This window comes from Lissotriton helveticus, chromosome 1_2, assembly GCF_964261635.1.
Source record: "Lissotriton helveticus chromosome 1_2, aLisHel1.1, whole genome shotgun sequence".
In the NCBI taxonomy this organism is placed as follows: Eukaryota; Metazoa; Chordata; class Amphibia; order Caudata; family Salamandridae; genus Lissotriton; species Lissotriton helveticus.
In genome coordinates, this window is record NC_136058.1 from 79,705,399 (window position 1) to 79,729,447 (window position 24,049).

The window sequence follows — 24,049 nt, forward strand, 5'->3', positions numbered from 1 at the left end:
AGTATGTTACTGTAAATGTTTGTTGGTAAACATTTGTGTGTGCAAATCTGTGAAGAACAGTTGCCCCTTTTATTATATAAGAATAAAATTGAAAGAATTTGGGTAAAATTAATAACCCAACCACCAGCAGAAAATAGTGTGGTTCTTTCTCCCTTAAATGAATGGAGATGAAGTGACTTTGGAATCTAGGTTATTGTTGTTTCTGTACTTAAACGGGTCCTTCCTAGTTCCGGTCCAGGGACCCATCCCCCTTTGTTGTTGCACTGTCCTTTTAGGCGCTATGGGGTACGGTTCAGAAGTGTCACCACTGTCCATGAAATGCTTTAGGACCTGTATGTACTGCCTATGAAATGTTACGAGGTCTGCACGGATTTACGTATGTACTGTCCGATTTGTGTATGCACTTCGCATTGGAATGCTGTGTGTCTTTATAGAAATGCAGTTCTGTCCTATGAAATTGTCTGAGATCTGTTTGGGTTTGCCTTTATTATCCCTTGAAACGGTTGGGACTTTCTAATTTGTTTGGATCTGTTTGTACTGCCACTTGAAATTCTTTGCAATCTGTTGATACTGTCCAAAGAAATGTTCTGGGAACCGATTGTACTGCCCCATAAAATGCCAAGGGATATGTTTGTACCCCCATGGAATGCTCAGGGATATGTTTGTACTGCCCCATGGGATGCTCAGGGATATGTTTGTTCTGCCCCATGGAATGCTTTTAGATCTGTTAGTACTACTGCCCAGTGGAATGCTCTGGGATCTGTTTGTACTGCCCCGTGGAATGCTCTTAGGTCTGGTGGTGCTACTGCCCGTGGGATGCTCAGGGATCTGCTTTTACTGCCCCATGGAATGGCGTTAGTTTTGTTGGTGCTACTGCCCTGTGGAATGGACAGGGATCTGTTTGTACTGCCCAGTGGAATGCTCTTAGGTCTGGTGGTGCAACTGCTGCGTGGAATGCTCAGGGATCTGTTTTTACTGCCCTATGGAATGGTGTTAGTTCTGTTTGTGCTACTGCCCTGTGGAATGCTCAGGGATCTGTATGTACTGCCCCGTGGAATGCTCTAGGTCTGGTGGTGCAACTGCCCCGTGGAATGCTCAGGGATCTGTTTTTACTGCCCCATGGAATGGTGTTAGTTTTGTTGGTGCTACTGCCCTGTGGAATGCTCAGGGATCTGTTTGTACTGCCCCGTGGAATGATCTTAGGTCTGGTGGTGCAAGGTTCTCTTTGTAGTGCCTATGGAATGTTCTGGGATATGTTTGTGTACTGTCCCGTGAAATGCGATGGGATCTGTCTATGCTGTCCCACGAAATGCTGTCGAGTTGGTTGGATATATTGATACGGTCCCATAAAGTTCCATTGAGAAGTGCTGCTTCGTGTCCTAGAAGATGCTCTTAGATCTGTTTGTGTTTTCACTATGCCACCGCACGTGCAGCAGACCCGCAGAGATCGGCATAATTCGTACTGCCCCATCAGCAGTGGCGATGCCTGCTGAGACTACTGGCTCTGCATCTGCCCCACTAAATGTAATCAAATTATTCTGAAAAATGCTTCTGCCAGTCCGTGGAAAGCATTGCAGGTATGTTGAGACGTGCCCAGGGTGTTCCGTTAAAAGTGTGCTAAGTGTCAAGCTCGCACTGTCCCTTTAAACGTGATGCACAGTTCTAGATGCTAAGTGCTGCTACTATACCATAACATGTGTATTTGTAAGCGCACGTTCACCCCAAGGTATCTTGACGCTGAATAACAGATGTTTCTTATTACCCAACTCAATGGTACTTATTTTATCGACCTCAGATGGACCCACCGGGATTTGAACCTGTGACCATGAGGTCCAACACAGGTCCCTGCAGTGGAAGCGTTAGTCCGCTGAGCAACCAAACCTGGCTAATTGCCAATGAAAGTGCTTGAAGGGGTGAAGCAGGCGGTGTCCCTTTAAATGTGATGTAGCTGTGGATTCGAACTGCTATCACTGTCCCATTGGTGCGGTTACAGGTTTTGGTTGTGAATTGCCGGTAATTTGGCTGCTTTATTCTTCGTAGTGTATTGGGTGAGTTACTGTGTTTGTAGCTGCTGTTATCATGTCACCGTTAATTTATTCAGGACAGTGGGGATTCTGCAGGCCATCCAAGCAGGGAAGAGCCAATGTAGTTACATGAAAGTGCCAGCTCTATCTGTAAAGTGCTGCTACTGACTAAATGAATGCCGTCATGTTGGAAAGTGCTGGATCGCCCCAAGTAAAGTGCTGTGTTCCTCGTTGTGCGAAAAATTAGAAGTACCTTATGCCCTCCTAGGCAGTAGTGTAAGGCTTGTTTTTATTTATTGTTCATGTTGGCCTTCATGTCCTTTTCTTTAACATCAATGGTGTTCTTGCAGAGTGTTGTGTGAGTGACTTTGATGTATTGGTCAAATCTTTGTGTATATATCAAACAATGAAGGATTTTATTTATTTTTTAGAGTTTTTCAGTAGGTCAGTTTGTCAGGTCTTCCTATGAAGTGTATATGACGTCGACATAGTCCTGTGTGCTGCCAGACCCATTGGATGATTATCAGTGGCACTTCTACAGCACATAACAGTTGCGCTGCGGATGAGTGTGACAGCCTTGGCCACGAACAAGGATGTATGGTGGCCGAAACAGTGTTGGCAAGTGTTGGCCGCAATATGGGTTCTTCCTTTGGCGATCTATAAAATTCATCAGCTAATGGACAATTCCTGTGGCATTGTGACCTATAGAAAGAACGGGTCATCCCTACATACTCCACAGGGGCCTACAGCTGTAGTCATGGCCACAAAAACATGGTGGGCCAGTGAGGGGCATATCAGCAAGAGGACTTCATCACACCTTCTTGAAGGTTTGCAGAACACTAGACATGAAAGGACAGATGCTCATTTAACAGATCAAATATATTTTTTTTAGTTTTCATTTTGGGGGGTTTTGCATCAACGTAGCAGCTAATGGGTAGCGTAAGGTCACTTTGATTGTAGACGGTGGGACACTACTCAAGCCATTGCGTGTCCCCTTGAAAGCAGAAACACTTCCCTAGTTACACAGGTGGTATAGTCCGATTTTCCCAATTGATAAGTGAAATTTGTGTTACAAAATCATCAAAACCAGGTCCTGTTTTTCAGGAATTTGTGATTGTGGCACATACATGATAGAGGAGGGAGGGTCTAGAGTCCAAGGAAGTAACACTAAGGCCTAAGAATAAATAAGCAGAGATCAGCAGCTGGCTGGCCTGTCTCAAAACTGGGACATTTTCTGAAAAGATCAGTGTCTCTGAAAGTGTGTGAGGGTCGGGACAGAGTCAGTTGTTTCTCAGGCAAACATGCTTAATTTGTGCTGGTGGATGCATGTTGTAGACTCAGCGTTCAATATTTGGGCATCCAGAATTATTTTTCATTTCCAAAGATTGACCTAGTGCAATAGAGAGAAAGGCAGACAACGGAGAAAGAAGCAGTAAGAGAAGGATACGACTGCAGCAGTGATAAAAGCAGGACTCGGGATGAAAATAATCCTAGCTGTGAGCTAAGAGGCAGGGTGGGAGTGTGTAGTGGAAGAATCAGGCATGGGGTAGAATAAAAACTAGGCTCCCAGTTTTCTATTGTGCCTGCGAAATTCTTATCTTTTGCTCACAGCTTGTATCTAGAGAGATGGGTTGGTAGATGAGTGAATAAATGGATGGTAATATGGACAGAAGGTCTTGGTTTAATATGTGTTTTGATGCAAGAGGATGGATGGGTGGGTATGAATTAATGGTTGGGTTGATGTGTTAGGTTGGCTGAATGGCTGGGAGGGTGAATAGATGGATGGGTTTTGCTAGTTTGAAGGATAAAGGGTTTGGATGGATGAATAGATGGGGTTGGATAAGTGGGTGGGTGGATGGGTCATTTGGGTGGTTTAGTTGGTAGCATTTGACTCAAAAATGGTCACACAAAAGTGTCCGATATTGGCACAGCAATGACGGTGTGATTAAAAATGCTCCCACCCTCGCCTGCATAATTGTGAGCATCCTCATAATGCGGCCATATTGCTCTCGCTGGCTGTTGCTCACCCATATCCATTTATGATTGTTGCCAGGGCAATTGTGTCTGCAAGTGTGTGGTTTTTACACCAGTCCTTTACCAAAGAAATAGTATTGGGTCATTCCCCATTAAGCTTCTAGTGCCAGCCCTCTATATTCGAGTAGCATGTGAGCTGGTGGGATTTAATGTCCCCCATTGCATTACGCTTCCCTCTTCTCAAAAAGGGGAGCAGATGTTAAGTGTCTTGCGACATCTTCCATGGCATGTGCGAGCTATATCAAAAATGTGTGCAGCCACCTCGGTCCTACACGTTTCCTCAGTGGGTTCCGCTTTTGAATCCAGGCCTGGATTTGCTCTGGTAAGCGCTCGGTCAGCATGGGCCCTTGACCATGAGGGATCATCCACCTTGTCCCACCCCTAAGGACCATCGGAGTTTCAGTGGGTGGTAATTGGATAATTTCGAAACAGGGAGGGCATCATGGTGGGGCGGCTGGGGCCTGGCCAGCAATAAAAGTAAAACATATTGTAGGGCGGAACATACTTCACCCACTCTCCATCTCATGCCGGTCTTACACCTGAAGGAAATTCACCAACATATACTATAAAATCAATAGATCATTCTACAAGCAAAATGAAAGCCTTTCCAAACTATATCTAGATTTTAGTATTTCTACTAGTGGTTGTCTAATCTCACATTGGGACTCTAACGGAGCCAGTATATATTGATGAACATCATGATCCCAGTAATAGGCAAGGTTTCCTTAACTCACTTACCGCTTTAATTTGTTTATCTACTTTAGTTGATCATTGTCGTACTAAATCCTATTTTACATCATTAGTGACATTCTAAAGTCTTTAATGTGGATTTAAGTTTGGATGATATAATGTTTGCTGTGCTCTCATTTCTCACGTATGTCTCAGTCATGTATTAGTTATTTCTGGAAGACATTCCGGCAGTTTGGCCATTCACCAAAACTTAGAGCTTCCTTTATCAAATGCCTCAGAGCATTCTACGAGCAGCAATGCGTATATATACCTATCTGTGACAAACACGGCACTTCTACCACTTGTGAGTTTAACCTGAGGAATTGCTGGACTGAGATGTTGAGATGATATACTGTAGGTGGTGGGCCAGGCTGCCGGGGGCCCCCCTACATGAGCTTTGCAGGGGGGCCCCCTCAAGTTTCGTTACGCCACTGAAAATCGGACTACAGTTAAACTAAGGTAAAACACCGCATCCAGCACAGTCAGTGAGTGATATTTTTTCCTAAATATAGAAAACACACACAAGACACTGTGTGAGACAACTGGATGAACAAACTTGTGTTTTAACAACAAATGAGGAGTTTGCGGTGCACTTTAAACAACTGTAATACAGCAGAATCAATCAACTGAAAAGTCTTTCGGATTTCTTCAGCTGTTTAAGAGACAATTGAACTTTATATTTTATTCTAAGACATTCCTTCTTTATTCTCTTAATTTGTGTAAAGTTGAAAACAGTTTTTTTGTGTTTTCACGAGTCAAGCATTTTATGAAAAGACTCAGGTATATGTTATTGATCATGCATTACAGTTAACCTTCTCTGAATTATTTAACAATCAGTCAATAACAGATATGTTGTGAATGTCTGGTTATTTATAGAAACTTTCCTGCTCTGCTGCTCATTTATTTTTGCTTTTGCTCTACATCTCCATAATCATGTAATATGAGAGGAATGTTATGTGTTCAATGCATATGCACCATAGTGTTTTCCTTAGTTTGCAACGATTTTTCCTGTTTTGTCTGAAGATTGCAATTTATGATATGTAAAGTGCTAGCATAACATTTTGTTTGCATTTCCAAAGCTGCTGGACAAAAGTTGAACTCACCATACTAAAAATAGGCGCAGAATAATGGAAATGCCGCTGATCCATAACACATTAGTGAACGTTCTTTCAAATGTTTCCCAGTTTTGCATGGAGATAGTTTGTTTGCTTTGGGAAAATGAATGGGATTTTGAAATTTCACGAGTTTGGGGATTTCCTCCTGTACACTTTAAACCATTTGAGTAATCTGCCCCAGATTTGGCATGCTTCAGACATGAATTTTGTAAAGCGAGAGAGACTTCATATGGGATAAGGCGAACCGTACACAACAGGGGCAAGTCCTCTGCACAAATGCATCTTCATACCTGCCTAAAATATCTCAGTGGTCAGTAATAATCGTGGCACTTAAGTCCACTGGCAAATCCTTTGGTAACAATCTTTGCATATTTATGTTTTTTTCTGACTGCTATTTCCCCTATTCTCACTTCCCGGCACCTGCACCCTTTTCCGATTCGTCCCACATCTGTTTGAGAATCTAGGGCACATGCACCTCAAACGGCGCACGGAGTGGGGCGCTTGTCTTTTCACATAACCTACTTTCAAGGACATGTGGAACTTTTGTGAGCGGTTTCAATTGAAATTATTATTTACTAACCACAGACAATTTTGCACAAACAGGCAGAAGTGGATGCAAGTTCACAGTAAAAAAAACAAAATTGTGCTGACTTAGATTTGCTTTTTTATAAACAGCGACGAATTTACGTGAAGTAAATCTTAATTTACCGGTTAAAAGGTTTAATTTTGCTGACATACTTTAGGGAAGAATTTAAGTAAAAACACGTTTATAACCACATCAAAACGGGTTGGTTTACTTTATACCACTCCTTCTGCTTTGAGAGTTGTGCCCAAGAAAGGAAAGTTATCCTTCTGTACTGTTAGGGAAGAAGGCAGGCTTTTTCTCCATCAGGAGGAATATTCGAATGAACCCTGCACGTGCAGGTATGAGCGGTGGGGCCGGATGGGGGGGGGGGGGGGGGGGGGGGGGGGGAGGGGGCGTGATTTCGACAAACGACAATGGAATCCACCCCCCACCCGGCCCCCCACCCTTACCTGCACGGGCCACTGCAGTCACAGCCAATGGAACAGGTGCGTCTGTCTGCCTCACTTTATGGCACAGCGGTTAGCCCGGGGCATTCTATGACCTTCAAACACCAACAGAGACTTTATGATTCTTGATCACCTTCACACAGCTAGTGAATAGTATCTCCTCACAGACGCCACATGATTGTTTGGCACAGTCCACTGTTTATTCACAAGTGTATAACCTGTGGCTCTATGTATATGAACATAGTCTGACAGCTACTCACTATTCTTTACTCTGCACACTTCAGCTTCCCTTGAAGTGTTAGTGCAAGTCCAAGTCGGGTGGGCCAGACTCACACTCAAATCTGGAGAGAAGTGACTGACATTTTCAATACACTGGCGTTATTTTTCCAAAACGATAACACCTTGTCCTAAAAACCACACGCTCATGATGCTATATAGATCATGGTGTAAATTCAGCCCATCTTCAGATTCATGAAAAAGACACTTGTACTCCAAAGAGGGTGTTAATGTGCTCAATCTCATTTTACTGCAGCTTTATGAACCTGCGGTGGATGCCTCTAAATTCCTATTTCATACATCCATTATACTAAATACGAAGATGTGGACACCTCCGTCTCATTGTCCAGAATAAGTTACATATTTATAGTCCTTGGGTAGCACCATTGTTGCATTTAGAAGGCAGTAGTAGGTATCTTGACAAATAGCATAATTTCTCTACTCTATCTCCTCAAGGGAGATCTAATTATAAATGATGAACTGATTTGACGATTGAAATCCTAGAGCACTTTCAGAAAGATCAACTACTATGATGCTTGTTAAAGACAGCGAGCACTCCAGGTAGCGACTTAAATCAGCTTTTATTTTCCAAACTTAACACACTGACATGTTATATATATAAAGTAACTGCAACGTTACTTTAACCTTTGGTTTTCTCAATATATATATATATATATATATATATATATATATATATATATATATATATATATATATATATATATATGTTTGTGTGTGTGTATATATATTCACAAAAAAACAAAGGTTGCAGCGAAGTTTTAGTTGAGGTCAAATTTTACTCATACAAAACCAGAGAAATTCAACCGTTATAGTTACCATAGTTAGCTCACGCCCCTGTAATGCACTGCTTATGATCTCACATATTACATAACTCATGACATAGTCAGTGATATCACTGATGACATCTTCCACAGCATCTCGGACGTACTCACTCACACCCCTGTAGAATCTTTTATATACCCACTGCCACTCCCACACAACCATTCACAAACCCATTACAGAGCCATACCAGTAATTACACACCCACTCCGTGATGCACACATACTGCCACTCATACACCGACTCAATCACTAATACAGCCATTAATATAGCCACTCATACACCTATACAGGCACTCACACACTGAGTGAGTCACCCATAGAACTACTCATTCACCTAGGCACTCACCCATACAATCAACAAACAGCCACTTACTCACTTAAACAGATACACACACCCACTTACTTACTCATACAAATAGTAACACATATTCACTCGCCTATACAGTTAGTGACAATAGCACACACTCATCCATATAGCCACACTCATTTTCAAGCACTCATGCATACAGTTACTCATATACCCCATCACTCAACTATACTGCCTTTCACATACCCAGTTACTCACCAATACTGACACATGCACTCAATCACCAACACAGCCATGCAGAAACTCACTCACCCATACAGCTTTTCAAGCACAGTACCCTATACAGGCACTGACTCACCCACTCACTCATACATACAGGCAGTCACACACCTCCTCACCCTCACACACAGGCACCCAGACAACCATAGAGTTTGTCAGACAACCAATCACCATATAGCCATTCATGTACCCACTAACACACTCATAAACCCACTTAGACATCAACTGACAGACAGATACACTCATTTACACAACCAGTCACTCACCTTTACATTTGCTGAGACACCTAATCGCTCACTGATAGAGTCAGTCATGCACTCACTGAGTTATCCATACAGACACCCATATACCCACTGATTCACCAATACACCTTAGTATATATATTTAACACTCATAAACGTTTTAAAAACAGTCACTGGATGATGTCATCACTGATGTCATGAGTGATGTCATTTAAGATGTCATTACTAAGCATGTCATGAATGATGTAATACGTGAGGTCATAAGCAGTGCGTTGCAGGGGCGCGAGTTATAGTTAACTCAGGTAACTATAACGGCTGAATTTTTCTGGTTTTATATTAGTAAAATCTAACCCTATCTATACTATCCCTGTAACCTTTGTTTTTTTGTGACTTTCTAAGGTTTTTTTAATTCTATTTGCTAACTATAACATCCTTGTAACCACTGTTTTTTTCAGTGGATTTATAAGGTTTTTTTAAATGTTAATTCCTAACTATAACATCCCTATAACCTTTTTTTTTTAGTGAATGTCTAAGGTTTTTTTAACTAGCAGTCATGTTTGCAGAGTGGTGGAGAAAGGGGGCCGAGCCTCCAAGTAGCTCTCAGGAATTATGCTGTGTAGGACTTACAGGAGGTACTAGGAGGGCTTATTGGACTCCAAGGTCTCTCCAGAGGCAAGGGGACTTTATCCCCTAACTAGTAGTGTGCTGGGAGGCACGTTTGCAGAGGGGTGGAGACACATGGCATGGCCTCTGACAAATTGTCAGCAATCTTGCTGTGTGGGACGTACTAGAGGTAACAGGCAGGGTAGTTAGCACCCAACAACATCCTGGGGGGCCAACTACCCCTACTATTCTCAAATGTGAAAAGCGGGGAGGGTAACTAGATTAGCACAGACAAAAACTAAATTCCTAAAATTCCTGCATACAATAATTGCAAATATACTACCCCTACTATTACCTCCAGTAAGTACCATACAGCAGGATTGCTGAGATCTGACAGCAGGCCACGCCCCCTTTCTCCACCACTCTTCAAACACACCTACTGACGCACTACTAGTAGAGGGATGAAATCTTCTTGGTTATGGAGGGTCCTTGGGGGCCAACAACCCCTCCTGTACAACTCTGCAAACGCGCCTCCTGGCGCACTGCTGATTTATTATCTTTTATATTTTAAAAAAAGGTAAACCGACGTGACTCACATTTTCGAGCTACTATCTGTTCCTAAATCTGGACTACCACATCCAGGTCTTAGATGTTTTGAACCGTTTAAACCAATTGATATCAGCGAACTCTGCCCACTTCTCAATAGAAGGTACATATATGTTCCTAATCTTAATCTTAAACGGTGGTTGAATGAACCATCAACACGGGTGTTTTTTGTGCTCGTGTAACGTGTCTTTTTTCCTTTAGTTTCTACATCTATTATCCTTCTTCTTACTATTCTTTTCACTTATCTTTTTTATTGATGGCACACAATTCTTATTAATTGTGTAAATTTCACATTTTGTATCTTTTGGAGTCTTGCATTAAAAATTCGAGAGATTTCAAGTCAAGCTAACTTTTTATGCATGTACACTCAAGTTCAAAGGGGTGTTGGGATTCTTTTAAGACAACACATTGGAGGTTTTTACATAGATGTTTTTTTATCAAAGATAGGATTTGGCTAAATCGCTTTATCTCTCCTTTATGATTGTTATACAACAAAGTAACTTTTTGTACAATTTGTTGACAGCCTTGAAAAAGTCGCGAATGGCGACGAAACACGTGTCGGCTGTGGCTGTATCTAATGTTGTAACCTAAGAACAACTGTAATGAAGAACGATTGCTGAACAGAATCCACTTCATGAATATTGCATTAAAATAATTTTGCTGGTTGGGCTCAATCAGCTATTTACTTGTTTGTTGCTGTGCTCTGTCTATGTTTGTAAATTGATTAATATATTCGGAGAAGTCCGTAATGTATTAGGTGTTACTGTGGGTGGCACGGTATCAGACATAGAGCACGCTTTAGAAAAAGGCATTTACAAACTTCATTGCAAACAAAGTGGAGGTGCTGGCTGTTCTGTTTGTTCCACTGCCACCATTTCATTGTGGAGCCCAGATAACACAACTGCCAAAAAGAGATGACTGTACGGCTGATAGCAGCCTGCTGTGCCTGCAACTCTGATGTGATCGGAGAGGTGGGGCCATTCCTGCAGCTCTGTTCCCACTCCTGGAGGACTCTATCATTTGACTGTGTAAAGCGAAGAGATGGCTGCAACAATGCGGAGCAGCATTTCATCTGGTTATGCAACATTAGGCTGTGTCTGAAAGACTGAGGCTTTATACATTGAACTATATCTGTGTAGGTAAATCTGGCCAGTGTGCCACCAGAATATTTAGCAGGATACAGCACTGAGCAGACCTTCAACTCTCCCTGCATTGGACTCTTGATAGAACAGCCATAATAGTGGACTCACCGAAGCTGTTTCTTACATGTGATTCCTCATAAGTAAGTGTCCTGCAAAGACTGATGGGGGCTATAGACATAGCAGGATAGAACTGAAGTAATGTAAGGATCACCAGCCTTACTCAGATCCCCAGTAGGATGCAGACACAGTATGTGTTGGTTGCTGGTTATAGCAATTAAAAAAACATCATTACTTTGTATAGTATCATATTTTTTGTCTTATGAAAATACTTTTCTATTTGGAAGAAAAGCACTGGGCTGGACAGTATTGTATTGTATTGTATCTGTTGGTGTATTGTTGAGTTAGGAATTCTTGCATGCTAAACCACCTCCCTGAGAAGCCTTAACTGCTAAGCCTCACTATCCCAAGAATTAAGTCCTGTAAGAGTATGCTTGGCTCAGATTACAGAGTCATTGTAGTATTGACCCAGGACACCTGTGGCAAACAACCCCTACCACCATAGTTGCAGGCTAGTAGCCCCTGTCTGTCCTGTGACCCCCGAAAGAGGTTGGACGAATAAAAATTGGCATATTTGACTTTTAGGTACGTCCACAGTAAAACTCTGTAGAATATACTCAGGAGGCGTACATCTAATGCCCATTGTGGAGAATAGTATGGCCACCCAAGCTGGCAAATGGGCTGAGAAACAACCTCGTAGTGCTGTAGGCCAGGTGTAAACCATTTGACATGCCTAACATCAATAAGTCAACCGTAAAATGTGCCTTGAAGCTGCAAGGTCCACAGGCCCAGTTGCATAATGCTTGGATGTGAACATTTAAGTTCTTCTTTCTTACATGATTCTGCAATAATTATGATCAAGAGTGCTATTTACTGCATAGGCATGGGGCACCGTTATGTAGGCAAAGCTGGGAAAGTGTTCAAATAGCATGTTTATGTATCTTGTGCTAGGATTATGATATAGATTTAATCTGTGATATGATTTCCCCTCACACAGAACTGTGTACCAAAAGGTGTAGAACACAGAAGTGACATAAATTCCAATGTGTGGATGTTGGTGACCCTTTTGATGCCACAGTCTTGCTGTGTGCACATGGTCAACAAGACAACAAACTAGGATTACCAAGTCTCCCCGACTTGGTAATCTGCCGTGGAACCTTGAAACTGGCATCCAACAACGAGAGACAAGGGGCTCGCGAGTGGGTTGCCTGAGTTAAAAATGGCAGCCTCCACCTCCTACTAAACCTCCCATTCGCCGAGTAATTTCGTCCGCCGGAGCCCTTTCCATCCTCGCTCTCACCGTCCCTCCTGACAAATCTTGGATCTTTGGAAGCCCAGCAGCTAAAGACAGTAGTCCCAATCACAAAACAATCACGTAGGACTCTCTGCCTGTCTCCAAAATGGTGGTGCCCTGCTCCCATTAACCTCCTTACTGCAAAGACACCAGGTCTTTGCATCATTTCTAAGAGCTCCTCTGAACTCTCAAAGTAGAGGCCCACAGCGATGTTCTGTTATATCATTGTGAGGAGGTACCCATGATGAAACATGCCACCACCGGGTGGGTGAGGGCTTCCATCCTTTAAGAAACACATTCCCAGTTCCAACTAGGTGGGTCCATTCTTTAGCACAAGACATTTGAGGCGTTGTGACAGTGTTCATAATTCCTTACTACTTTTTCTCTTTCGAAATGTCTACTAAGACGTATCACAATATGCCCTTAGTCTTTTATCTCCTTGTGAACTTTTCTGGAAATCAGCTTCCTTCACCCTTAAGAGGATGTGTGTAATTACATCGCATAGTAATACCACACGTGTCATTACAACGCGGGTATTACTACGCGATGTCAATGACATTGCATGCCATTACATCGCATACTTTTACCACGAGTATGCCTTTACTACGCATGCCATTACAATGCAAAGGCATGCGTGCTAAAGCAAGCCGCCTAACCGACGACCACTTTCTGCCCCATTTGGCTCATCCGCCTTCGCTCACAGCGCCTTACTGTATCCTGGCATGCTCCGGCTGCCCACCAGCCCCAGACACAACTCGAGTTCGGATGTATGACGGTACAACGCGTACCGTTTCAACGCATGCCTTTACAACGCGTCTTTAACAACGCAAGTCGTTACAACGACTTGCGTTTTTGGGCGCGGATAGTGAATAGTATAATTTGCTATTCTAACACCAGTCCCCGTGGATAGTAGGGAAGATGTTGGAATAGTAAATATACTATTCTTTATCCTTTAGCGCCCTCCAGCGCAAGTCGTGGTTACGACTTGCGTTGTAAAGGACGCGTCGTAAAAGCACTCCGGCGTAACATCCGCGTTGAAAAGGATGTTCCCCCTCGAGTTCAACAGGCAGCAATCACAGAGGATCTACTGCCTGTTGTTAAAATGGCGGCACACTAATCGCATCATCCAGCAAGAAATTCCGGTGAGTACCCGAGCCAACTCCGGAGGAAGGGTCTACTCAGGGGTTCATTGCTCCTGAAACAGTCCCTCTGGCAGCGCTGTACCAGATTAATCAGTTTCATGTCCTGTGACTGCGATGCCTGACCCTAAAATTGCGGTTCCCAACCGATGCTTACTCGATCAATAACACTGACCTATCTCCTGCACATCTTCCTACTTCTCCTACTCCTCCATTGTGTCTCTCTGATCCTGACATCAACTCCGCACAGTCACGCAGCACAGCACTCATCACCCCCCCATATCTCTGATTCCTGCAGGATGATGACCTCCTCTTAGCTTAAATTCTCCTCCCTAGGACTAAGCTACGTACTCCCTCCATGGCATCGCAATCATTACTGTTCCATAACAACTTGCCCAAGGCCTCCCAGATCGACCATACAACCACGCTGAATCAGTGACTGAGCACCCATTACTTCCACATAGCGGACATGCTCCAGCCTCTCTTCAACGTCCCGCCGCTTCTTATCACTAGTCATCTAACCCGATCTGAGGATTCGATCCCCAGCATCTAGTGGCTCAAATGATGCAATCCAGACTCCGCCTCCTGTCACTAATGTGATGCCCATCCCAAGACTGCACTCAACTGCATCCCCAGCCCATCCCCACAGTCGATCAAGCCCTTCCAAATTGCTGAATTCGCTCTCTCAGATCAGATTAGATTAGCTGGTCCTGTTTACACCCCAACAGGTGGAACGGAACGCGAAAGAGCTCCCCCCCAAGCAGACATAATGTCTTCTACCACACCATCCAGCCCCCCTGCTCTCAAACCCCATGGCCCAAACTCCTTCGCCATAACTTTCCCCCTAACCTCTCCCCTAAAGCCAGAACAAACCTAAAACACAAATTGATCAAACAACATCCAGAAACACTCTTTGCCGATATTTACCACTGTTCCTCCAGAGGCCCGCTGAAAATGGATCTCATTTTCCACACGGACAGACCAGAAAACTGGAACTCCATTCTCAGATCGCATCTCCTCATTTCCAAAACCTCCAACAACTCTCACAGCTGCAAATTGACATTCTCATCCCCTAATCGCCCTTTGCGCCACGGTGACACCTCGGTGACCATCTACCCTAATGGCACAGTCCTGATCAAGCCAATAATGACAACCTAGAGGCATTCGACTTCCTCTTCCCCTTGCTACGCAACGCCCACTCTCATGCTCGCCTCCCCCGACCGACTCACTCCCTATCCTTGGATAGTTCGAACAGCCATGGGATTCTGGACTCCGATCCCACGCCTGTCGCTTATAACGACATCCTTCCTCCCCTTGACACCTGCCCCCACTCCATCCCCTCGCTCCCAACACGCACAGTTCTTACCCCCACCTTTATACTAGCCAGTGGCATGACACTTTGGAGGTTCTCCAACCCCTGACGTCCATTGCCTACCGCTTCCCCCTCACAATGCCACCATCAACCAGTAAACACTGACCCTATCCCACTAGCTATGCTTCCCTGCACCCTCCCTTCACCCACATGCAAGAGAACGCCAACACCACAGTGCAATTCTTTGCTTCCCCCTCCCATGGCCACCCACAGTGGTGACATGGACACCACCCACACCATAACACAGCCCAACTCGGACAAGCTCTCCCCCTGCCGGGAACACCCCGCCCAGTCCACCCCTTTCCCCTCCCTGGGAAGGCAACTCAGCGTCTCGCTCTACTAGAAAGCCAACTAGAAACCATAATCCTGGGCCTCCAAGATATCCTACTGAACCTCAATACTCTTCGAGAGCTCAGCTCTTGCCCGCATCCGTCCCACACTTTCTCCAGCTCTAATCATCAAAGACCCGCTAAAGTGCAGGGGTGCAATTGGAACTCAACCCTTCTCCCAAACCAGACTCAGAGACCCAACAGATCTAGACCCGCAATGTTCACGAGCGAAGCGATGGAGCTTGCCTCCTCGTATGACACTGCCTCCTCTCTCTCCCCTAAAGCTAAGATCCAAGTCATCACAGGATTTAGAAGAGACCACCAACCTCCCAAAGACCCAAGACCCCCATCCTTCCTCACAAACATCTCCAGGGCCCCCTTAATGAAGAAAACAAAAATGGGCAGCCTTCCACCAAGTGCATGCTCATATATTGCAGATCAGCCACCAAACATGCAACAGAGCTGGCAGAAACCATCCTTACTCATGACATTGACATCACCTTCATCACCAAATCATGGCTTAATGAGCACTCCTCCCCATTCATGGATTTACTTGTACCCCAAGGCTTTGCGATCATCAATAAAGACAGAAAAGACCAGCAAGGTGGGGGTGTAGCTATTATACACAAGAACATCATATCTGTGACGGAACACAACACCTTCAACTACAACACCTTCGAATGTCTAACCGCTAACATCAAGACAAGAGATAACAAACCACTTCTCTGCCACCTCCTCTACCACCAGCCTGGCCACACCGTCGCATTCGGAGAACATTTATCCAACCTGATAACCCACTGCTCACTTCGTGACATCACCAACTTAATTCTAGGTGACCTCAACCTTCACTGGAATAACAAAAATAACCTGCTGACCCAAACCCTGAATGAACTTCTTCACAACAACAACCTCACCCAACACTGTGGAGAGGAAACCCACAACGGAGGATCAACTCTTGATGCCATTATTGCCCATCCAGACTAAGTCACAATCAACCACATCCTGCCCGCTGACTGGTTTGACCACTACATCATCTTATTCAACATTAACCAAGTGCTCCTAGGCCTGCCCCACAAGTGGGATCCCCCTCAATGGGTGAGAAATCTAACTCATATCCCCCTGCCGGACTTGGAAGTTTGGATAAGCTCTCTCCTTCCCATCCCCACAGAGGATCTCACCACAACAGAACTCACCTCCCACTACAACTCAACCCTGACTGACATTCTAGACGAAAATGCGCCCCTGAAACAAAAAAGAGTTAGAAACACCCCATCCAGATCCCGGTTTAACACAAACATTAACTCTGAGAGAAGGGAACTAAGAGCCACTGAAAGACTCTGGCGGAATAACCCGTCCCTAATCCTCTGAGACCCACTCAAAACAATACGTGGTATTTACAAAAAACACATCAAAAATGAAAAGACTTCTTTCGCAACGCTTTTGACAATGCTAAAAACAGGCCTAAGGAGCTCTTCCAGCTCATTCGCCAACAAACTTCCAAACACCGAAACCCTCAGTTCTGGCCTCCAAAGACTTGTGTGAGAATTTTGCTAACTTCTTCAACGACAAAATCTCCAAGATTGAGCTCTCCCTTGATGTCACCCGCAGTCCCTCACACAAGAGTGCGTCCCTAGGGATAGGAGCTGCCACTCACGAGCTCCCACCAACACACAGGAAAGTTTTCAACCCCATCTCCGAAGAAGAGATAGCCAAAATGATCTCCACCACCGTACCCTCCTCTCACACCTCTGATCCTTTACCGGCCCAGTTATCAAAAAGCCCAATCTCCTCCTTAGCCTGCTCTGGACCAAGATCATTAACAGCTCCCTTACTACTGGAGTCATACCGGACTGCCTCAAAGTCAGCCAAGTCACATCACTATTGAAAAAACCAGGCTTAGACACTAATGACTTGAACAACTTCAGACCCGTCTCTAATCTTCCCCGTCTCTAATCTTCCTCTCCTAGCCAATATCCTGAAATGGTGCATTCTCCTCCAATTGACTCAACACACAGGCAGCACCAACCTCTAAGACACTCACCAATCAGGCTTCAGAAAAGGTTGTAGCACAGAGACAGCGATCCTCAATGTCATTGATGACTTACACAAATCACTAGATGCAGGCCAATGCTCCCTACTCATTCTCCTGGACTTATCGGCTGCCTTCAACACGGTAGACCATAACTGCTCATCAAGGTACTTCTTGAGAGGGTAGGGGCAGAAGAGGTGGTCCTAAAGTGGTTCTCCTCCTTTCTCCAGAACCGCAGCCAAAGAATAAAGATTAGAAACTTTTCATCAGACCTCCACCCCGTCTGTGGAGGCATCCCCAGGGATCAGTTCTTTCACCTCAACTGTTCAACATCTACATGGAACCCCTCACCACCATACTCAAAAAGTTGAACATCCCCTTCCACCTCTATGCGGATGACACCCAGATCTACCTTGAAACTTCCTCCATTGATGATATTCACAGACTCAACGACACTCTAAGAGTAGTCCAACATTGGCTATCACAAAACCACATGAAACTCAATAAAGACAAAATGGAAACCCTCCTCATCTCTAACAAAGAGGAGAACCCACAAATCACAGAATGGCTAAAATCAATCAACACCCTAAACGACAATCTCACCCTGACGGATTCCGCAAAATCGCTCGGAATCACCCTTGACCCCAAACTTGACATGACCAAACACATTAAGAACACCGCCAAGAGCTCTGTCCTTAACCTGAAGCTTCTTAACAAAATTAAACCCTTCATCCTGCCTACTGACCTCAAACAAGCCACTCAATCCCTGACTAGACTACGGTAATGCTTTCCTCACAGGTACAGCAAAATCCCACCTAGCCCCCCTCAGATCTTCGCTCAACGCAGCAGCCAGAATGGTCACTGGAGTGAAGAAGTTTGATCGCATCTCGCCCACACTCAGAGAGCTAAAATGGCATCCCAATTGAAATGTGTGCCAATTTCAGAACGGCCTGCCTCACACACAAAGCCCTTCATACAGGGAAACCAGCCTACCTCGCCGCCAAACTCAAGAAGGCTGGTCAGACAAGAAGCCTCAGAAGCTCTAACACTCTTCTCCTCATCCCGCCGAAAATCCACAAACAAAAAAACGCTTCACGATCCTTCTCTGGAAATGCCCCCAAAATCTGGAACTCCATCCCAGTTCATATCTTGCCTCCCCCTCCTTTCTATAATTCAAAAGACAACTCAAAGACCACTTCCTTAACCAGTCTCTCCTGAATGGATAGTTGCTGCCGAAAAGCCTAATCCTGCACTTTGCAGGACATAACCACTGCCTCACCAAGACTTATACCTCTTCCCCTCCTTGCATGTGCTCATTATTGTGACTCTCTGTGTCTTCCTTTCCTGTAATGTTATTCAACAAACAGGTCTTCCAATTACGCCTTGAATCAATGTGTTTATGATCGCCTTAATATGTTGCTTTAACCCATGTTGTGAAGCGCTCCGATACCTTCGGGTCTGGCTAGCGCCATACAAAACTCTACAATAAATAACATTGAATAATACACAACCAAGTCCTCCTGTATTCATTGACGGCTTGGAGTCATTTGAACCTGAAGAAAAATTTGTGACCGAGTGAAAGGCAGATAATACCTTCTCTTGATAACCAAATATATGCAGCTGAGCAAAAAAAACGGCAAACCATACGTGAAATATATATCACACCATTCAAACATAAACAGGTAATGACGTGGGTTCGAGGTTACCCTAATTGGAAAAATCGTCCACCTTGCTCACAGAAGGGGTGCAACCTAGAATAGCAAACACTAGACCAGGTGAAAACTGAGCAGGTCACAATCACATCTAGAGGCCGATTCCGATCCGGTAAAATGCGCTCCGAATCGTCGTACGGAGCGTTTTTCCCCGTACGAATCGTACCCGTAAACGTCCCGTACGTACGACGAAGTACGATCCGTACCAGGAGCCGAACTCCGTACGAGTCGTACAGGACTCCGTACGAATCAAATCTCCGTACGAGTCTCACTCGGAACCCGCTGTACGCGACATCACTACGGTTCGCGGCTGGTTTTTACGACCCAGCAAGTACGATTCGTGTCGGGTACGCACCGTACGACCCTTTTCCTACGGGAGCTGAAAACAGTCGTAAACGCAGAGTTCGCGCCGAAAAAGGTACGGAACGCCCCCCCCCGGGTACGGCACGTACCCCCCATGATCGCAGGGGTACGCGCCGTACCCCTGTGATCATGCGGGGTACGTGCCGTACACCCAGCGTACATGGGGTACGCACCGTACCCCATGTACGGTGGGTGTACGGCACGTACCCCATGTACGCTGGGTGTACGGCACGTACCCCGCATGATCACAGGGGTACGGCGCGTACCCCTGTGATCATGGGGGGTACGCGCCGTACGGTGTGTAGGTGATCGTGCGCTTTTCCGTACGAATCGACGTGTACCATACGAATCGCGTCCTGGTCGGCCGATCGGGATCGGAATCATCCGGTCGTACGGTGTCCGTACGAGTCGTATGGAAACGGCTCCGGATACGATTCGTACGGACGGGGATTTTACCGGATCAGAATCGGCCCCCTAGTGTATAGAGTAGAGTCCACGGGTCTGCCTGGGGTGGTTTCATATACAGATGGCCGGTATATAGTTGCTACTGATCTTTAGAAGCTGAAGGGGTGGAATTCTGTTATCATGCTATCAGGAAGATAGAGTGGTATACAGTAAGTCCTGGAAGTCCTTCTCCATACATATCTACAAGATCCAATATGTTCAAATGCCTTGTGGGCCTCATGGTATGTTACATGTATGCAGCGGTGAGTGTTTAGAAAGCAATGATAAAGAATCTCCAGTCACAAGGGTTGCATGCTCCTATGGTCGTACATTACTCCAAGGTTAACATTAAAACCAACATCTGTCATTAATCTGAAACCCGGTAGGACTTCCAGTTCAGGACATGTCTGGAGCCCTTCCTGAAAGAAAGGTGGAGGAGGCTGCATCAAAATTCCACCTGAAAGGACCATCATTGACTTTTCCCTTCCCCGTTGTTTATTATAGGGAGTTTTTAGAATTTCTTCATAACATCTCACCCCTTAACGGATTTTTTGCACTGTTTATTGTTGTAATCATTACTACTTTTCTTTTTATAGCTAGATTCGCTGCGGAGCTCCATCATATTAATTTTTTTCTTTAATGTGCCTTTGTTGCTGCTGTAATACTTTACTATTAATTACTTTCAACTATCTTTTCCATTCAATGAAATGTTATTTTAATGTGCTGATATGTATATGATGAATGATTATATTTAAATCTGCACAATAAACATTGACATTACATGCTTTACTCTTTCTCTGACAGAAGTCTGTTGCTTGTTCTTTAGATACCGAGAGAATTCTGTTGATTCCTCATAGAATTGTGTATTTATTTCTTAGTTACCAGAATATTGAACTTTAAAGGAGCTCAACCACACCTCCTAGCATGACTGCATCCTCTCTACCACTTAGCAATCTAGCTTCATAGGGGATGATGCCACATACTAATAATACTTAAGTTGTCTGGCAAGTAAGTCCCTTTACAAATTAATTTGTCTACTTCACGTTTCTGCACATGGGTACCAATTAAGCAGACAAAAGAACACAAGTTGGTCACTGTGCAGATCAATATTTGGCGTTATTTTAGTTTGTTGGGGGAAACTGAACGTCCATTATGAAACTTACAGAGTATTTCAAGTAGCTGCCATATAGATCTCCTCAAAAGCAAGAAGTAGGAAAACAACTAGGAACTGACTTGGCCATCATGAGACAATTAACGCCAAGATGGCAAAGAGGACACAATAAGCATAAAAGATTGTCAGTGTGTGGAAACTAGCAGAACTCGCTGTTAGTGTGAGCTGAAGCCATTTGGTTTGTGGCAGCCATTTTAGTTAGCCATGTGCTCCCCATGTGCTTCTCCTCTCTTCACTGTTGCCTGCCCTTGTATTCTGCTTGAGTCATCAGTTACAGTTAACTCCATCAGCATTGAGCCAGAGCACTGCACATGCTCAGAAAGGCCTGTAGCTGCTAGAATGCACCTGCTCTTAAAGTAACTGTCAGGCTTTTTTAACTAATGTCAGCAACTCTGTTACTCCTCCTACTTTGTTGACTAAGTATTTTCTGTTAGTCCATATATGTAAAATATCTATTCATGTGTATACTTGTACCACCTCTTTTTGAGTCTTCATGCTTACTCAGCTATAAACTGGCCACAAAAGGCCCATGGTTTCTGTACTCCTTGGACTACCTCATACAGTGGCCTGAGGGTACCGTATTGACGTAGTCTCCCTCATGTGAGGTTAATAAACTTATTCTCTTTAATATTACAGCTTCCATGCCAATTTTTTCTTTGTTGATTTAAAGGACCTGTGCAACAGTGAGCCCCTAAAAAGGCTTTTTATTCCACAAATGGTACTGTTACAATCCAATGATTAATGCAAAGAAATGTTGCTCAGTGGTGGAGATATAACCACTGGAATTGACAAAGAGCCCCAGAGACGTCTAGGCTTCCTTGCAGAAGCCACACAGAACTACAGAGTTGATGTAGACTGCCTCACTGCGCTCACAGGGACAGACTGGCAGCCAAACAGGCAGGCCTTAGCCTGTTTGTCTGTCTTAGCAACAAGGGATGTAGGGGAGGGTGTGATTAGCACCAAAAGAGGGTGCACAAGGACCGCAGAATTTTAAAGGGATTGCTTCAATGTATGACCCTGAGAAGGGCACTTCCTTAAATAGTTCTACTCTGCTACAGTGGAAGAACATAGGATGGGAATATGAAACTTGCACAGGAGCTCTGATGTTTGAAGAGCCATCTAAACCCTGTACCATTTAATGAGCTGGCCTGGTATGCACTTAGTGAAATTAAATCATTGGGAACTTGTCGGGGGGGGGGAGAGCAACCTCTCCTTCATAGCAAATAATATTCCTCAAACTCATAGTACTAAAGGAATGCTCACACGTGTAGTGTGAAGAATCAAAGGCCCTGATTCTGAGTTAATCCTAGTTGACTGATTACTGCACAAATCAATGTTTACATAGATGTCGAAATTCCAAGTTGGGTAGAAGTTTCTGCACCCAGTATTTACCAGTTGCATTACATATCTCACTCCATATTATATTTTGACAGGTGGAACCTGCGGAATTTAGGTGAGGAAAATAGTAAGGTATTTACCATCCAATTTGAGTTTTGGTAAGTTAAGAACCAAAATCTGCATGACAATCCCCATAAACTCAGAATAGGTGCTGTTGATTGCATCCAATAAATAATGTACCCCATGGTATTGCTATTTATCAGGAGAGATAAATAACACCTTCAATCCAACAACCTCAGAATCAGGTTTGAACTGTGTAAAGTGAAGAAGGAACCGGCAAACTCTGACCCTCATTCTTTTTATGACTCTACTGACAAAACAATAACCTCTTAGGGGGCCTCTTGGTGGTGGTGCTGCATCCCTGTATATGAAGATTGGAAAGGGTCTACTGAAGATTCCATTGGGATTAAGGCCAAGGATACTGGAAAGAGTGACTTTAATCACTGAAGACTTCCTTAGGATCACACAGCATGATCCATCTGAAATTATTTGCTGTCTAAGGTTGTGTAATTTTACTTTCCCTATGAAGGTAGTGTTCGTGAAGTAACACGGCAAACTCTACACCTTCCAACTATACTTGCCTCGTCCATTTCACACATCGCCTCCCTCCTGAGTCCAGAATGGACAGATCATTCCTGAGTATTACAGAAAAAAGACTTCACTCCATTCACCTTTGCTGGAGCTCAGAGTGTAGCTTTACAAAGCGCATACCAAAAACAAAATAATGACGAAATATGATAACACTGCCAGCAACTTTACAAAAAAACTAAAATATGCCTTCAATGTGATTCAAAATAGAATGGGTAAAACGTTCAGTAATAACAATAATTGTTCATGAGTTGACCACACATTTACACAAACACAGATACTTGAAGCCAGTTGAGTAATAAAGGTTAGTGTCGGCGGGAGGGAGCAGAGGAGCCCCCAGAGTCATATTACGTGAAGGACAGGGTATTTTTGTGAATCAAGAGACAGAACAAAACCTCAAAGAGCTCAGCATTTTGAGTCACCATTTCTCCCACAAGTTCCCTCATTGAGTTCCAAATACTTTGTCGCCCATCACTTGTTAAACTTATTGTTTACCCCTTGTGATAATATACCAAGTTATGTGAGGTCCTACTGTACAAACACACACTGTACCATATACACTCGACTGTCTTAAGTCCACCAAAGTCGCAAAGTACCATTTCAAATAACTTCTCGTTCGTCCATAACCACCCAGATTAATGTCATCTTGTAATAAATCCTTGTCAAACCTTTCTCATCAATGTTCGTCCTGGAACTGATAGTCACGATAGTCCCAGAATCAGTTAACAATGGCACAACCAGCCCACAATGAAAAAAAATACCCTACAAACTGCCCTAGTCTTCTCCTCAACCCTCACACACACCCCTAACCCCTTGAGACTCTCTAAAACATCCTGTTTGGTCTCTTCCCAAATCATATTTACCTTTTCTCAGACTAACACAACCTGGCAAAATGCCCTGTCAGTCCACATATTCTACACAC